Source organism: Delphinus delphis, chromosome 21, assembly GCF_949987515.2.
Source record: "Delphinus delphis chromosome 21, mDelDel1.2, whole genome shotgun sequence".
NCBI classification, from domain to species: Eukaryota; Metazoa; Chordata; class Mammalia; order Artiodactyla; family Delphinidae; genus Delphinus; species Delphinus delphis.
The window spans coordinates 9,415,957-9,431,998 of record NC_082703.1 but is presented as its reverse complement, the minus strand read 5'-3'; positions in this window follow the sequence as shown (position 1 = coordinate 9,431,998).

Below are 16,042 nucleotides of genomic sequence, written 5' to 3'. Positions count from 1 at the left end.
CAACCATAGTTTTTGGTTGATTGGTTTTACCAACCAATCAACATTCATTTCAAGATTCCTTAGGTATTCTCCAGGAAGATTGAGAGTTTCTCTAAAGCTTTCCTTTTCCTTTTTCTTTCTGAGCTGTCGTCAGAATCACTCTTAACAGTCTGTTCAAGGCAATGCTGACTTTTTTTTTGGCATGAACCTGAAAACTCTTCCAGCCTCTATGCATTACCCAGTTCCAAAGCTGCTTCCCCATTTTTAGGTATCTGTCACAATAGTATCCCACTCCCAGCACCAATTTCTGTCTTAGTCCATTTGGGCTGCTATAATGAAAAGACTATAGACTGTGTGGCATATAAACAAATACTTTTTTTCTCACACTTTTGGAGGCTTTGAAGTCCAAGATCAAGGAACTAGCAGATTTGGTATCTGGTGAGAGCCCCTTCCTGGTCTGCAGAGATAGCCATCTTCTTGCTGCATCCTCACGTGGTGGAAGGGGTGAGAGAACCCCCTGGGGTCTCTTATAAAGGCATTAATCCCACTCATGAGGTCTCTACCCTCATGACTTAATCACCTCCCAAAGGTCCTGCATCCAAATACCACCACATTGGGGATTAGGTTACAATATATGAATTTTGGGAGGACACGAACATTCAGTCTACAGCATTTTATATTTAAAATTCTTTGTGTTCACTCTACAGCATTCATCATTTATTCATTCAACAATGAGACGGTATATAGCAAGAATATAAGAGTTCATGGTTGAGGTAAGCTAGGGAAAAGATTAATAAAGGAGAGGAAACTAAGGAGTTATATTGCTACACTGACATTATGTTAGAAAGATTATTTTTGTTTTATTCGCAAATACAAAGGATTGTGACTGGAGCAGTATTAAAGATGTTGGAGAGAGTGAATGAGTCAGCAGCTAAAATATTTAAGGAATCATGGGAACATCCAAGGGTGTGTATATGACTTGAAGAAGGAATGAGTGAACGTGGTGGAGTCTAATGACATGAAAGTCAAAGTCAGGAGGCTTCAAGAGAGGAGAGAGAGGCAACGGTTTGGAAGGAGCAATGAAGATCATTCATACTGTGCAGCCATGTAAGGGCAGACCTTATATGGTCTGTGGTTATAGACCTTGGGAAGAATTTTTGTTTTGTTTTGTTTTTACACGGAACGACAGGTTAAGGCAGGAAATCTTGCTTATAGTTGCCTGTGCTGGTGGGTACCTGTATGTATGTATGTATCTGTCTATCCATCTATTTATAGTTTACCTTGTAATTGAGAATGTAGCCCTTCAGTCCTGGCTTTGGGGGAGGAGAGTGACAGTTCTCACTTTGCCTTCCCCAGTCTCAAGAAATTGCCTCTTGACTCTACTGGGCACTAAAACTTAAGTTCCTTTGTTCCCAAATCTGCTCTTGTCCCTCCCACAGCCTAGCAGAATAATCAGGCTGCTGCTTACAGCCTACTTTCCAGTATCTTCTTTATTTGGCCCCTGAGATGTCCTTTATGCCCTTATTCCTCAAATATGTATTTTAAAGGATGTTTATCATATACTTTCCAGCCTTTATCACTGCTTAGTGCTAAAAATGGAAGTTCTTTACATTTGCTCTTTCGCCTTAAAAATGGACCAGCAAAAAAGTTCACGTGAAGACCAAAATTACCATGTAACATTACAAAACAATTTTGAAACCATAGCAACAGAAATAACTGTTGCAGCGTTTTTGAACTTCTGTAGAAATGGCCTATTTTCCAACAACAGTTTACACATCAACATATGTTGTTCAAATATTTGATACGATTCAGCCATTTCATTTTTACTTTGTGGAGCACATATTGCAAATAGCCTAATCATATATAGTCATTTGTGCAAGTAGTTATTTTCTCAAATGGTAAAATAGTATGTGGATGTGTACAAAAGTATGGCTGTTTAAATATTTGAATAACACTCAGATAACGTATTTTAATCAAACAAAAGTGATTTTCCCTTTTTCACTATTATCTGATGTTGATTCGTATATTCAAATACTATTTGCAAAATTCTCTTTTGGGCATCACACATTTAAATCACATCACTTTAATAGGTTAGCCCGAAGCCGTACCACTATTTGATGTGGGCAAGTGGACCTGATTCTGTTCAGAGCTCAGGGACCCCTTACTCCCTCCAGCTCTTTGCAGCTCTTGCCTTGATATTTTCTAAGTGCCCCTGCCATGCCTTCAACTGTCAGGGTGGCAGTACCTTCTGGGTGAGGTACCATGAGCCCAGACGCCTTCTAGGTGGGTTATTCAATCCTCCGTCCATCTGTGGGCATCAACCAGATGCCCAGAGAAACCCTGCAAGTCATGCAACCACTCACACGTCACTTCCTGGAAGATGGTTTGGGCAGCCGTCATTCTCGTTGTAGTCACCTGATTTCATTCTTGGGAAATTGGGCCATCAGAAACGTAGACACGGGGACTTCCCTGGTGGTCCAGCGGTTAGGATTCCGTGCTTCTTGCATTGCAGGGGGTATGGGTTCGATCCCTGGTCTGGGAACTAAGATCCTGTATGCCATAGGGCTGGGACAAAAAAAAAAAGATGCTCACCCAGTGATTTGGGGTGACTCAAAAAACATTTGTTCACGTAGCCTAAAGGGGGCTCCACCCCAAAGATGTGTTATGAAAACATCCCCTCTCCTATCCCATCATCGTGGTCTGTTTCTTTGAGAGTAAATCCCAGGGGATCACTTCAGCCTTGTCACTTACTCTTTACAGGAAAGTGAATCCAGCAAGTTTCCTAAGGGTGCAAAAATCTTAGAGAAGACACAATAACCTTTGCATTCCCATCTTCTCCTTAGGAAGTCAAGTTTACAGTGATTTCCAGAGGAGTTAAATGGGCCTCACTTTCCTGGGAGGAGGGTTAACGCCACCCTCTGCGCCTACAATGGCTATGAGAACCTTGAGAGATGGAGCCCAGCCCCCGAAGCTCACTGATGGTTCACAGGCACTAAGGCCAAGCGCAGAAGCCCCATGCAATCAGCTGCTGAGGCCAGTGCAGCTTGATGAAAAAACGGTGGTAAAATCTCCGTATAAATCTATGCTTTCTTTCTCTTTCTTGTAGCCCAAATGCCAAACTATGGCAAGAGAGAGGCCATTTTCACTGATTTCTGGCCCATTCAGAAATACTAGAAATCTCCCGAGGAGCAGTGGTAGGGAAATTTATAGCTCAGTTTTGCTGACCCTGTAGGTTTAGATGAGAATCAAAATGTACTATTTGTTTGTGGGATTTTTCTTTCTCTGTGGGGAATAGACAGATTACGAAAGAGGCTCTGAAAACCCATCCAAATCTGTTCACATTGGTATATCAACGTTGTGGAAGCAAAGACTTTGGGGGAAAAACAACCTTCTGGTTTTCCAACTTTTTATTTGCTTTTCCTAGACTACTCCTGACGGAGGCTAAAAAGCAAATAGAAAAACATAGCGATGGGGCTTCCCTGGTGGCGCAGTGGTTGAGAGTCCGCCTGCCGATGCAGGGGACACGGGTTCGTGCCCCGGTCCGCGAAGATCCCACATGCCGCGGAGCGGCTGGGCCCGTGAGCCATGGCCGCTGAGCCTGCGCGTCCGGAGCCTGTGCTCCGCAGCGGGAGAGGCCACAGCAGCGAGAGGCCCGCGTACAGCAAAAAACAAAACAAAACAAAAAAAACATAGCGATGTAAGCACAATAGCAGTAGATACAAATCAATTCTTATCCAGTTTTTCTTTAATATAAGTGGGATATTTGGAGATATTAATTCACTATGCACGGCCCTGCATAAATAGAGAATAACGATAGAAACATGCATTTAATTATCTGTTTTTTGTCTGAGGAATAGAGAAGTGTCTGCAATGGTATTATTACAGAGTCACCCATCAGGTCTCTGAGCAAATGACAGAGAACAGAACGTAGGTGATCTGGGGGCCTGTTATCTTATCCTCTCTGAAACCGGAAGTCTGGAGCGGGATTCAAGGGATTCAGGAAGCCTATCTTCCATATTTTAAAAGGCTTAAATAAAGAGTTGGACTCAGATTCACAGCCTTCTTCTGCCCGTCTGCTCACCCCATTCTGTATCTACATAGTAGGCTTGGAAGAAAGTCACAGCGAGTCTGAGACACTGACCAGCTGCCTGGGAGACATGGGGGCTAATTTTTCCTGAAGCAAATTGTCAAAATCTTGTTAGTGCAGAAAGGAATTTGAGGGATAAACTGCAAAAGGGAAAGAGCGTGGAAGAGGGGAAAAAGAGGGAAGGAAAAATGGGTTGGGAGGGATCTATTGATTCTCTAATTGGGAGTTAATTCAAATTTTTTGGTTAGCGTCCATGGGCACAATGGGCTGAACTTAAAGCAACAGAGACAACAACAAAAGACGTGGACCACAAAGGGAACATCCCTCCATTTCAGCTGAAGTTCAGCCAATCAGCAGAGCCAGTCTCTGCAAGCTATGTTCCTCATTTTGAGCATCTGAAGCTTTCTCACGTTGGGATCAAAAACAAACACACATGCAAATAATAAATACAGGCACTGAATTAGTTTCCTAGGACTGCCATAAACAAAGTACTGCAAACTGGGTGGCTTAAACAACAGGAATTTGTGATCTCACCGTTCCGGAGGCCAGATGTCCAAGATCAAGGTGTCAGCAGGGTCGCTTCCTTCTGAAGGTTGTGATGGAGAATCTGCCCCAGGTTTCTGTCCTCGCTGCTGTAGTTTACTGGAAATTTTTGGCATTCCTTGGCTTGTAGACACATCACCCCAGCTCTGCCTTTGCCTTCCCGCGACCTCCTCCCTGTGTGCATTTCTCTCTTTATGTCCACATTTCCCCGTTCACAAGGACACAGTCCTATAGGATGAAGGCCCACCCTAATGACCTCATCTTAACTTTATCATCTGCAAAGACTCTATTTCCAAGTAAGGTCACATTTATTGGTACTGGCAGAATATCAACACATGAATTTTTGGGGAGATGCACTTTTACCCATAAAGGGCATGGTTATAATAATTAATTTAAATACAGCCTTAATTTGAAAAGGGCAAAGATTCAAGAAAGATTAAATAGTATGATGGGGAAGGGATAAATTGGGAGATTGGGTATATGACAATATAAAGTAAAAAATCTTGCATTTAAATTTAAGAAACTAAATTCTAATGTGGCTCTTGTGGTATAATTAAAGGACGTCATAGTCATATCGAAACTGTCTTATTTGCATTTGCAATTTTTGGGACATAATATGTGAGTACTTTTGAGGACAATGTCTATAAAGAGAGCCCCCGGCAGAAAAGTGTTAATAGATATTGTGGAACATGATTTTACAACTGAAATATCTCTTGCACATAAAGAATCATGGCAACAGCTTTTGTTAGGATAAGTGATGACTTTTTTTTTTTTTACATCTTATTGGAGTATAATTGCTTTACAATGGTGTGTTAGTTTCTGCTTTATAACAAAGTGAATCAGTTATACATATACATGTGTTCCCGTATCTCTTCCCTCTTGCGTCTCCCTCCCTCCCACCCTCCCTATCCCACCCCTCTAGGTGGTCACAAAGCACCGAGCTGATCTCCCTGTGCTATGTGGCTGCTTCCCACTAGCTATGTATTTTACGTTTGGTAGTGTATATATGTCCATGCCACTTTTTAATATTAAACGACTTGTGTTCTTTTTCTACTTTTATAAAATCAAGTTTGGTTCTGCCTCTTCCTTCACCACTCCTTCCTGATCTTATCTTTAAATGCTTTACACCTGAGGTTTTTGTCTGAGCCAGAAATGGGCATATTCCCTATAAAAAATTTTGGTCAGGAACAAGGAATAAACATTTCCTATTGAACATAATTTGGTTAGGAAACAGGTGAGTGTACTTTGCGTGAGGCAAAGTTACCAACAGCTCTCTGATCTTGAAAATGATCCCTTGATTTCACCCATATTTATCACATATTGAATATCTTAGGAAATGAATCACTATCACATGATTAAAATAATCTCTGTATTTTAATTCTCAGAGTTCCCATGGGAATAAAACTAAGCTTCTCTGTATGTAAAAAAGGAATTGAAGGGATTGAAAGTCCTACTACAGGAAGTGGTAATAAAAATGGTTTCAGAATCCTACAACACTAGTGGTATTCTATGATTGAAGAGCCTTGGTTAAAAATGGATGCTGGGGGCTTCCCTGGTGGCGCAGTGGTTGGGAGTCCGCCTGCCGATGCAGGGGATGTGGGTTCGTGCCCCGGTCCGGGAGGATCCCACGTGCCGCGGAGAGGCTGGGCCTGCGCGTCCGGAGCCTGTGCTCCGCAGCGGGGGATGCCGCGGCAGTGAGGCCCGCGTACCGCAAAAAAAAAAATTGATGCTGGGAGGTTAGTGGATTTAACCTAAAGGACACACACACACACACACACACACACACACACACACTCTCTCTCTCTCTCTCTCTCTCTCTCTCTCTCTCTCTCTCTCTCTTTCTGATGTTGCCCCCGTACTGGGATTCTAAGGTTAGATGATATGCATTTTCCCCATGGTGTATTTACTCGGAAGGAATGGATTGAGCATTGAGATCTGTCAGTTACTATGTCAATGCCTATGGAGGAGAATCACACAGAGAATCGTCCTGCTGGGTTGATTCTAGACTCTCATTAGGTCATCGTGTTCCACTCATGTCACCACAGAGATTCATACAGAGTTAGAGACGGTAGGGCTCACTTAGTCCTCCCCTTTGTAGATAAGGACACAGATGAAGTGATTTGCTCAAGGTCATTCGTGCTTCCTGGAAGATCCTAGTGTAGAATCCAGCTCACTGGAGTCCCCACTATTGTTCATTTCACTGCATCACAGTTGGCTCAGGAATTTTCACGTCTGAGTTTGGAAAATTTTCTTCATTTCATTCCAGGTGCTTTAAATTTATATTTAGAGCTGGTTGTACTGTCTCAAGTATGAAAGGACATTATAGGCCATACCTAGATTATTTGAGTTGTGTGTGTGCGCGCGCACGCGTGTGTGTGTGTGTGTGTGTGTGTTTGGGAGTTTAGAGGGAGAGGGAGAGAGAGAGAGAGCTTATCGGTGAAGTGCATTGTCAATCATTTAGCTAAGAGAAGGAATAAGAATCTTCAGAGAGATCGTTTGTTTATAATATGTGCTTATATGATCTGACAGTCTCACTTTCCAAAACTGAATTAATAAATCATTCACAGTACTGGCTAGAATAGTTAATACACTTTTCGTGCCTCAGCAGAGAGGAAAATGGCCCTACTTTCCTTAGCTTTATGACACATTAAACCTAAATAGAATTAATGATTGAGCTTTTGAATCATATTTACTGTGGAGAGCTCCACTTGAAGGCCGGTGAGCTACAGAAATACACAGGAAACTTCTTATATTATTAAAAACAGCTTTTTATTGGCTCTGGGAACTTTTTTTAGGTGTTGAGTTACCATGACTTGATAACATAAACTGTGTATGTGCGTGTGCGTGTGCGTGTGTGTGTATGTGTAGGAATTTTCCAAGTTTTTATGTATATCAAACTGTTAGGACTGGAAGTTTGGGATTGACATGTACACACTGTTATATTTAAAATAGATAACCGACAAGGATCTACTGTAAAAAAAAACTATTAAGAAAACATACCCATGTTTTATATTATTTATTTATTTATAAAATTCATTTTTATTGGAGTATAGTTGATTTACAATGTTGTGTTAGTTTCAGGTGTACAGCAAAGTGAATCAGTTATATATATACATATATCCACTCTTTTTTTAGATTCTTTTCCCATATAGGTCATTACAGAGTATTGAGTAGAGTTTCCTGTGCTATACAGCAGGCCCTTATTAGTTATCTATTTTATATATAGTAGTGTGTATATGTCAATCCCAATCTCCCAATTTATCCCTTCCCCATCATACTATTTAATCTTTCTTGAATCTTCCAAAGCCCTTTATACTCTGTGGGGAGAGAGCAAGAGGGAGGGATAGAGATGGAGGGGAAGAGGGAGGGAAGGAGAGAGGGAGACAGAGAGACACAGAGACAGAGAGAATGAATAGAAATACAATTTTTTGCTGGCCTTCAAGGGGCAAGTTAAAGGAAAGGAGAAATCTTCATCTTGAAATTAGTTCTTAAGTGATTTCTGATATTTTCTACTCACTGGGACATTCTGAAGTAGAGGTGGAAGATGACAGTAACAATTAGATATTTGAAAGGGTGGAGATAAACAAACACATTGGATTTTTCTCTCCTCTGCTAGAGCAGTTAATTATTGAAATGTTAAGTTTATTATATCTAATGAATAATTAAAGCATAATTTTAATGAAATATACTTTAGGATTTTAAAGTTAGAGCAAAACATGGTAATTTTATTGCAACAACATCAAGACATGTCTTTCTCCCCTTTGGCAAGTATTCTACTCAAGAAAATGCCATTTCTGTGATCAGAATATATCTTCTTCTGTCTTACAATTCTAGAACAAGGAGGGTGGATTAAAAGGTTATTTCATCCATTCTTCTGGCTTTAGACTAAACCACTTCTAGATCATCTCAGGTAGATTTTTAAAGGAGATCTACACGTTCACTTGTTCTGTTTCCTTTAAATGATGCATATTATTCACACAGATATAATGCATATTATACATTTTCAAGTTACAGTAATACTTCTCAAGTAAAAACAAATGAACCTTCTGTCTAAAACAAGCCTTCATGCCAATATATGCACGACAGAAATGGACATTCCACTCAATCATTGGGTTTTTCAGAAATGTTAACGTTTCATTTTATTTTTATATTTTTACATTGATACCTTGTAGACTGTAAAAAATATTATTAAAAGAAGGAAATAGGGAGGTAAAAGAAAATATTTACCATTATCAAGTGATAGATAACTAAAGGTACCTTCTTTTAAAAATAACACATCAAAAAAAAAATAACACATCAATAGAGAAAATGGAAAGAAGAGATGGCCTCTCTGAGACCAAATTTTCATTCCTCTCCCTAGACATATGGGTGATATCATATTATTTACCTTTTTATATGAAAATTTCTTCTACTCCCTTCTGAATATTAATTTCCACAATCCAGACGTTCAGAGGAGCATGGCAGGAAATATGGGGAAGCATTAACAACTCCAGAGATAGGTTACTTGAGTAAATAGCCATAGAGCTTTGTCCAAGACAGAAGGCTGGCTAACCTAGCCTAACCTATACCATAATCCTCAGAAACCAGAAACTAAAAGACAAAAGCGTATGTGTTAAAAGTTCTGGCAATGCAGTAAGTGTGAGTAGAATCAATGAATATCATGTTAAGGCACGAAACTTAACAGGAACACGAACCCACTCTTTTTAGAGCTCTTCTTAGATATTACCTTTTTTCAGAGGGAAGAAGAAACAGAAGCTGAACTTCTGGTTGGCAAAACAAGTGAACAAACAAAACACTTTTGTCTTCTTTTTACGTCCTAAATATTTGCTTAATATACTAGATTAACTGCGTTTTTTAAGCCAGTGGCACATAAGGAATGAATCCAACCTTCTGTCTAATATCCGTTTACCCAGTGCTGTAATATCTTTGCTGAGTTAATTAATCCCTTAGAGATTTCTCTCCAAATCAGATTTTTGTCCTTTGTTTCTGAGAAGCTGAATTGCTGGCGACGTGCAAAGCTTTTGCAGTCATCAGTTTATAACTTGAGAACAATGATAGAGGGCAAATTAATCAATTTATTAATCAATTAATCAATAATCAAGTCGAAGTATGAGAAGGAAAAAAAGACACAGAACTGTGATTTATTAGTTTTTAAGTTTTCCTACCACCTGGATCTCAAGATAGCAATTGAATTTGTTTTCTGACCTAAGAAGCCCAAAATACTTGGATCGCAAATCCTTGCCACCCACTTGGGTGGGTGAGATGGTTGACATTTGTTTATGAGTGGGATGAGATTGGGGCGGGGCTAGTGCAGTTGGAAGCTGATGAAGAAAAGACGTGAGTGGAAGAGAGGAAAGAGGAAAGATGCTTTCTCTTCTCGAGACTGAAGAGCCTACTGACACCATTTATCTAAAGAGAGTAGGTTACCCATTGCATATGAGACATCTGTTTATGCAAAAATAAATAATACAAATGTGCAAAAGGAAAGTTAAAGTGGCAGAGTGCTACTGATGTGTTTCTAATGATAGAGGAAAAACATATAGGGTATATGCATTGGTCAGCGTTCCCCAGAGAAACATTACCAATGAGAGAAAGAGGGAAAGAGAGGAGCTGATTTATTTTAAGGGGTTGGCTTATGCCGTTGTGGGAGCTCATGCATTTGAGATCTTCGGGGCAGGCAGGAGATCCAGGGAAGAGTGGCTTTTGCAACTTGAGTCTGAAGGCAGAATTCTTTTTCCCTTGGGGAACCACAGTGGTTTTCTCTTAAGGCCTTCAACTGATTGGAGGGAGTCTACTCACTCTATGGTGGGTCATTGATTTGACTCAAAACTACTGATTTAAATGTTAATCACATCTAAAAAATACCTTCACAGCAACATCTAGATTGGCGTTTGACCAAAAACTGGCTACCGTGATCTAGCCAAGTTGACACATAAAATTAGCTATCACAGGGGAATAATATTAACCTATTATTTACTTGGCTAAAGAACATGCTGTGTGTTGCTAATCTCAGCACACTGAGTCAAAGTGTACTGGGTTTGAAGGCGAGAGATTCGGTATGTGTCCTTGATTCGTCAGGCAAGCAGCCTAAGATAGTGCCAACATTTTTCCTTGAAAAATCAGGCAGATTTTGGTAATGTAAGATGAGGTAGGGAACCAAAGGATGAGAAACAGTTGTCTCAGCGTTGACACAGAAGCTCCTATAACACATGGAGGCGAAGAACCCCTGTCAACAGTTGAATACGTATTCAATGCATCTAGAGCTCATGGAACAACCATCAGTAGAAGTTAGTTTTGAGAGTCTCTCACATATAGATGGCAACTGAGGCCGTGTGAATGACCAGCGGGAAGCCTAGAATAATAAAGAAGTGTCCCAAGGGAACAAGAGGAAGTAGAGGAAGAAGATTCAGCACAGCGTACCAAGGAGGAATAGTGATGGGATGAGAATGACACTGAGATAAAGAGAATGACAACCAGGATAAAGTGGTGTTATGGAGGTCAAGGCATTTTAAGGAGGATTTTAAGATGAGAGGAGTGTTCAATAATGTGAAACATCAAAAGGAAGTTATAATAAGACCAGGTCTGAAAACATCCCATTGGATTTGAAAATCAGCAGGTCACTATTGCCTTTTGCTAGTATAGTTTAAGTAATGATTTAAGTAATGTCGTAATACCCCCATCTTTTATGAAGCTCTGTGCTGTGCTCCGTATGTACTGTCTCTTTTAATACTTCCTATAACCCGAGAAGCAGGTATTTTTATCACTGTCCCTATTTTATAGATGTATACACTCAAGTTGAGAGATGTTAAGTGTCTTTCCCAAGGTCACACAGCTAAAGATTGGGACATGGGTCTCTAATCCATTTCTGTTTGAATCCAAAGTCTGTTCTCGTCATTCAACTGCTTCTTTTGCTCCGTGGAGTAAAGGAGGCTAACCTAGTTCATAGGACTCCATGGAATAAATGAGAACTGGGAAAGGGGAGAAAGGGATTATAGATCATTATTTCCAAGGATAGTAGCTAGACGGAAGATGCATGTTTGGGAGCTACTTTGAGGCATGAGAAAGTTGTGCATGTTTGTACATTGCAAGAAAGGAATCAAGAGAAAAGGAGAGGATGACGATATAGATGATAAAAGCAGGCAAAGGAGCAAGGTCTCGGGGGAGTCACAGGATGTGAGCTTAAGTGGACCCCCTGGAAAGACAAACTGAAAAGTAACAAGTGACACCGCTTTCCCTTCGACTGAGGAGAAATAAAATGTGGTCAGAAGAAGGCAGAGCAACATTTAAATGTAGGATGGGGTGGGAGATTGGTTAGAATGAGTTGAGAAAAATGAATGCCACAGGTTATTCTGAAGGAGGTCAAAGAGTACATGGTATACTACAGTGAACAAGAACAAGGCTCAGGGCACAGTCTCCCTCAGTTCCAGTTCCACTTCTACCCCTTCCCCGTCATTCCATATCTGGCTGGCTAATCCTTCCGGGCTCAGGTTACATGTTATCTCTGTAGAAAAGCCTTTCCTGACCACCTTCTCTGGAGAAAGCTTTCCTCTTATTCTGTATCTCATGACATCACATTTTGTCAATATTTTTTCTGTGTTTACCTTTTTCCCTATATCCTTCTCTCCCACTGTAACAGAATGTCCATGAGGATACCTCCATATTTCTTCTCACCTCTGTACTTCCTACTCCTAATACAGTACTTCTTGGAACATAGTAGGTCTTGAGCAATATGTGTTGAATGAAAAAACTTGAAAGCCACTCTCTATTGTTCAATAGCTGTGTGACCATGGGCAAGATAATTTAACTTCTCAGGACTCCATTTTATCATTTGTGTAATAGAAATACTTACCATACCCTATCTGAGGGGTCTCATGAGCATAAAAGAAGAGGATGAACATAAGAACTTAATTTTTGTCTGATAACATAATATGTCCAATAACTATTAGCTATACTTTTGTTGGGTGTGGGAATGCTAAGGTTTGGATGGTGTTGTGTAAAACGAAGTCTAAGATCTCAAAGGAAGCTTTTCAAAATGGTAACAGAATCCAGATGGAGATCTTCTCTTCTTGGACTGATGGATTGGTGACCACTTAGAATGTTGTTTGAGAATGAAGACAAAAGAAGGTACTCACAAAAGGGAACTGGATCTTAAGACTATACACAGCCGATTCAAGGGGAAGGGATTAGAAGGGAATTTAAACCAAGTACATTTCCTTTCAGACAAGTGCTCTCCTCTGAACGGTCCAGCCAACATCGCAAAGCCCTTGTCAATACCACATCTCATTACACCTAGCTTGATGCAGCTTAATACCAAGCAATATGCCCCATTAATCAAATTTAAGGCAGTAAAACTAGAATCTGGGAGTTGTAACCTGAGTCACTTTTCCCCAGGTAAATAGGAATGTGTTTTTCTATAAATTGCTTTGAGGTGCCCGGAGATTTCTTTAATTGAATTGCAAGAAATGATGACCAATGCTTGTTTGATGGGGTCATGGTGTCATGTCTTTTCTCTTCTTCCATTACATTTTCCCCCAGATAAGAAGGCTCCACAGACTCTGGATTAAAAAAACACACGACTACTATGACAAAAGGAGGAGGTGAAGGAAAGTTTGCTGTTTGCTTCCAATGGCTCAGCAAGTGCTGAAAGTTCTCTGTGACTGAACATGGGGTTGGAAGGTGAAAAATTCAACGTTCTGGTAGGTTCCATCAGACTGGCCATCTCAAGAATCATATTTGGGAAACATTCTGTATGATGCTAACCCCTAAACCACAAATAGTGCTCAGATGCATCCTGAAATCCACCTAGAATTGTTTACTAACATTTAAACTAGACTCCATTTAGATCTAGAGTAGATCCTTGCATAATACAATTTTATCTAAACTTACGCGTCTTTGTATATAGAAGATACATCTTCTTCATTCATCCTTGACTAGCACAGAAACATTAAAGCTGTCATCATTCTATTTGTCAAGATTCATTATTTTTTATTCCTCTTTAGTTATTAATAATGCATAAGCAGAGAGGTTTTGGGGCTCCTTCTAGATGCTTTATTTCTTTATTCTCCTTGTTTTCTCAGCATGAAAACTTATCAAAGCTACCTCTCTAATCTATTGTTCTTTGCCTTGAACGCTCTTTGTCAGATGCTTATCTTTGAGGTTTTAAACCTTTAAAAACACTCTTTGAATCTCCCTTTATCGAATTGCACTGTCCCTGGCTACAGGCTCTCCTAATATCATCCTCCCCTTTTTGTTTACATCCAGGTCTGAGTGCACAGATAAAAGCTGAATAGGACGCAGTGAACATTTCCTCAACTGCCCCTGTGAAACATGCATTAGACATCCACCAACTTCTAGAGGAGTGGTTTTCCAGTTCTAACCTCAAAGTGGCAACATCCAATTTATCCTATACCGCTCCCTATGTTTCATAGCCAGGAAGGGCATGTCTAATATCCACTAAATCCAGCCCCTGTCCACCACTCACCTTAGCTGCTGGGTGTCAAAGTATGGTATACATAGAAGAAGCACGCTGGTGTTTTCTCATACCACTACTTCCCCTCTAAGACTCTTCTGTCAACCAGCCAAGACAACATTGTCAACCAGGCGATCCAACATTTTGCACCCATATTTCTGTGTTATATACTAATTTTCTAACTGCTGCTCAATTTTCCCATACATTTATGTTTATACCAGATCTTAGCCATTTCATTGTGCTACATTCTTTCTATCTTCAATTTACACATTTATACTTGAACACTCTACAACCAGTGCTTCTTAAAATTGGTTGCACAGTGGAGTCACTTAGGGGACTTCAAAAGCTAACATTTCCACTGCCTGATTCTCCATCCCAGACCAATTAAATTAGAATCTCCAGATGAGGCTCAGACATCAGTATTTTATATAACATCTCCCCAGATAATTATAATATGCAGCTAAGTTTTGAAAACCACTGTTAACCCATTGGTAGCGCCATGCTGTGAGATTTCTGCCTAACTTACTATTAGGCAGTGTTTGTAACAAAAAGGTCTTTTGCTTTCTCTGAAATTCAGCTCGGGTCTCTCAGATGCTTTCTCCAAAAGTTGGTGCAGGCAGTCTGATTAACTGAGTTAATGCACACTCACATCTAGTTCTCCCAGGGAGAGAGTCGTAATCCTCTCATATTCACTTGCAGAAACTCAGGAATTGGGTCAAGTTAATAACGTTCTTCTACTTGTATTAGAAGAATTAAGGGAGGCAAATTTCTAGAGAGGTAGGGGCAGCAAACGAGCAGAGAGGCAGTTCACCTATCCAGAGATAGAAAATGTGGAGAAGTAATATTCCCTTTAGTTCATCCATCAGGTCATTGACTAGCCCAAGTTCTTCATATTCAAGACAAATCGACATTTTATCTCTTTGGTTAGTAATTGTGCCTTAACAATATGCCATATGCATAAGTGGGTTGGGTTCAACCTTTTCCTACTGCAACTAATACGCTTATTTAGGGAGGATGCTTACCCGCAGCTGCTGTCATGTTGTGGGACCAGATGGCTTCAGGATGCAGTCTTCCGTATGCAAATGATATTCACCTAGAGGCTTGATTGGAATATAAATTAAAGCATCACTTCACAATAAACTATATGTGTTTGGTGATCGATACAGAACTCTAACTTTCTCAAGTTAATGCCTGTTAATGACAGGCTCCCAATGCTAGCTGTAGACAGTTACATGCAAGATTATAAATCATGGTGATGTCTTGGCCCTGAATTATTAATCTTCGCTCCCCCCCGCATTACATAATTGATAATGACTATATTGACAGTTCCAAGAGGGCTCCGGAGATGGATCTGTTCAGTGGAAGGAAAAGCATTACCACTGTGGAGTGCAGCAAACAGTGCTGAAGTGACATGCTGTGTATTCTAATGAGTGGATGCTGTCACCTCTAGTTGTTTTCTTGAGTTTCCCAGGCTTTCTCTTCTCCTAAAAAACTTAGTTGTGGTCAGAAAGTGACCTAATCAACATGCTATTTTCTTACCACAGATATTTGTTCCCAGTGCATCTTCAAGTCATTTTTGATGACTTTTACTAATGGAAAACAATACATTTCATCTCTCATTGGAGTCCACAGATCCAATAAAGCTACATGAGAGAGAACTGGAGTGTATTCTTCCCAGCAGATCTGCATTCTTTATGGATTTACCCTGTTTGGCAGCAAATGGAACCTAGAAGGAAGGGTACACAAGACAATGTAAGGCAGGGGAGATGCCCAGAAGCCCACCACATTGGCTAAATTTTTAAAATGCATGTCTCTTTTGGAATGGGAATTTTATTCATTTACAAAGGAACTCTTCCCCCTCTGAGTTTGTGTGCTCTTCTACAAAGAGGATGAATGCAAATTACTTCACAGTTTTACTTAGGACAAAAGTCTGGTCTAGAGGGCGCCATCTACTCGTGTGTGAC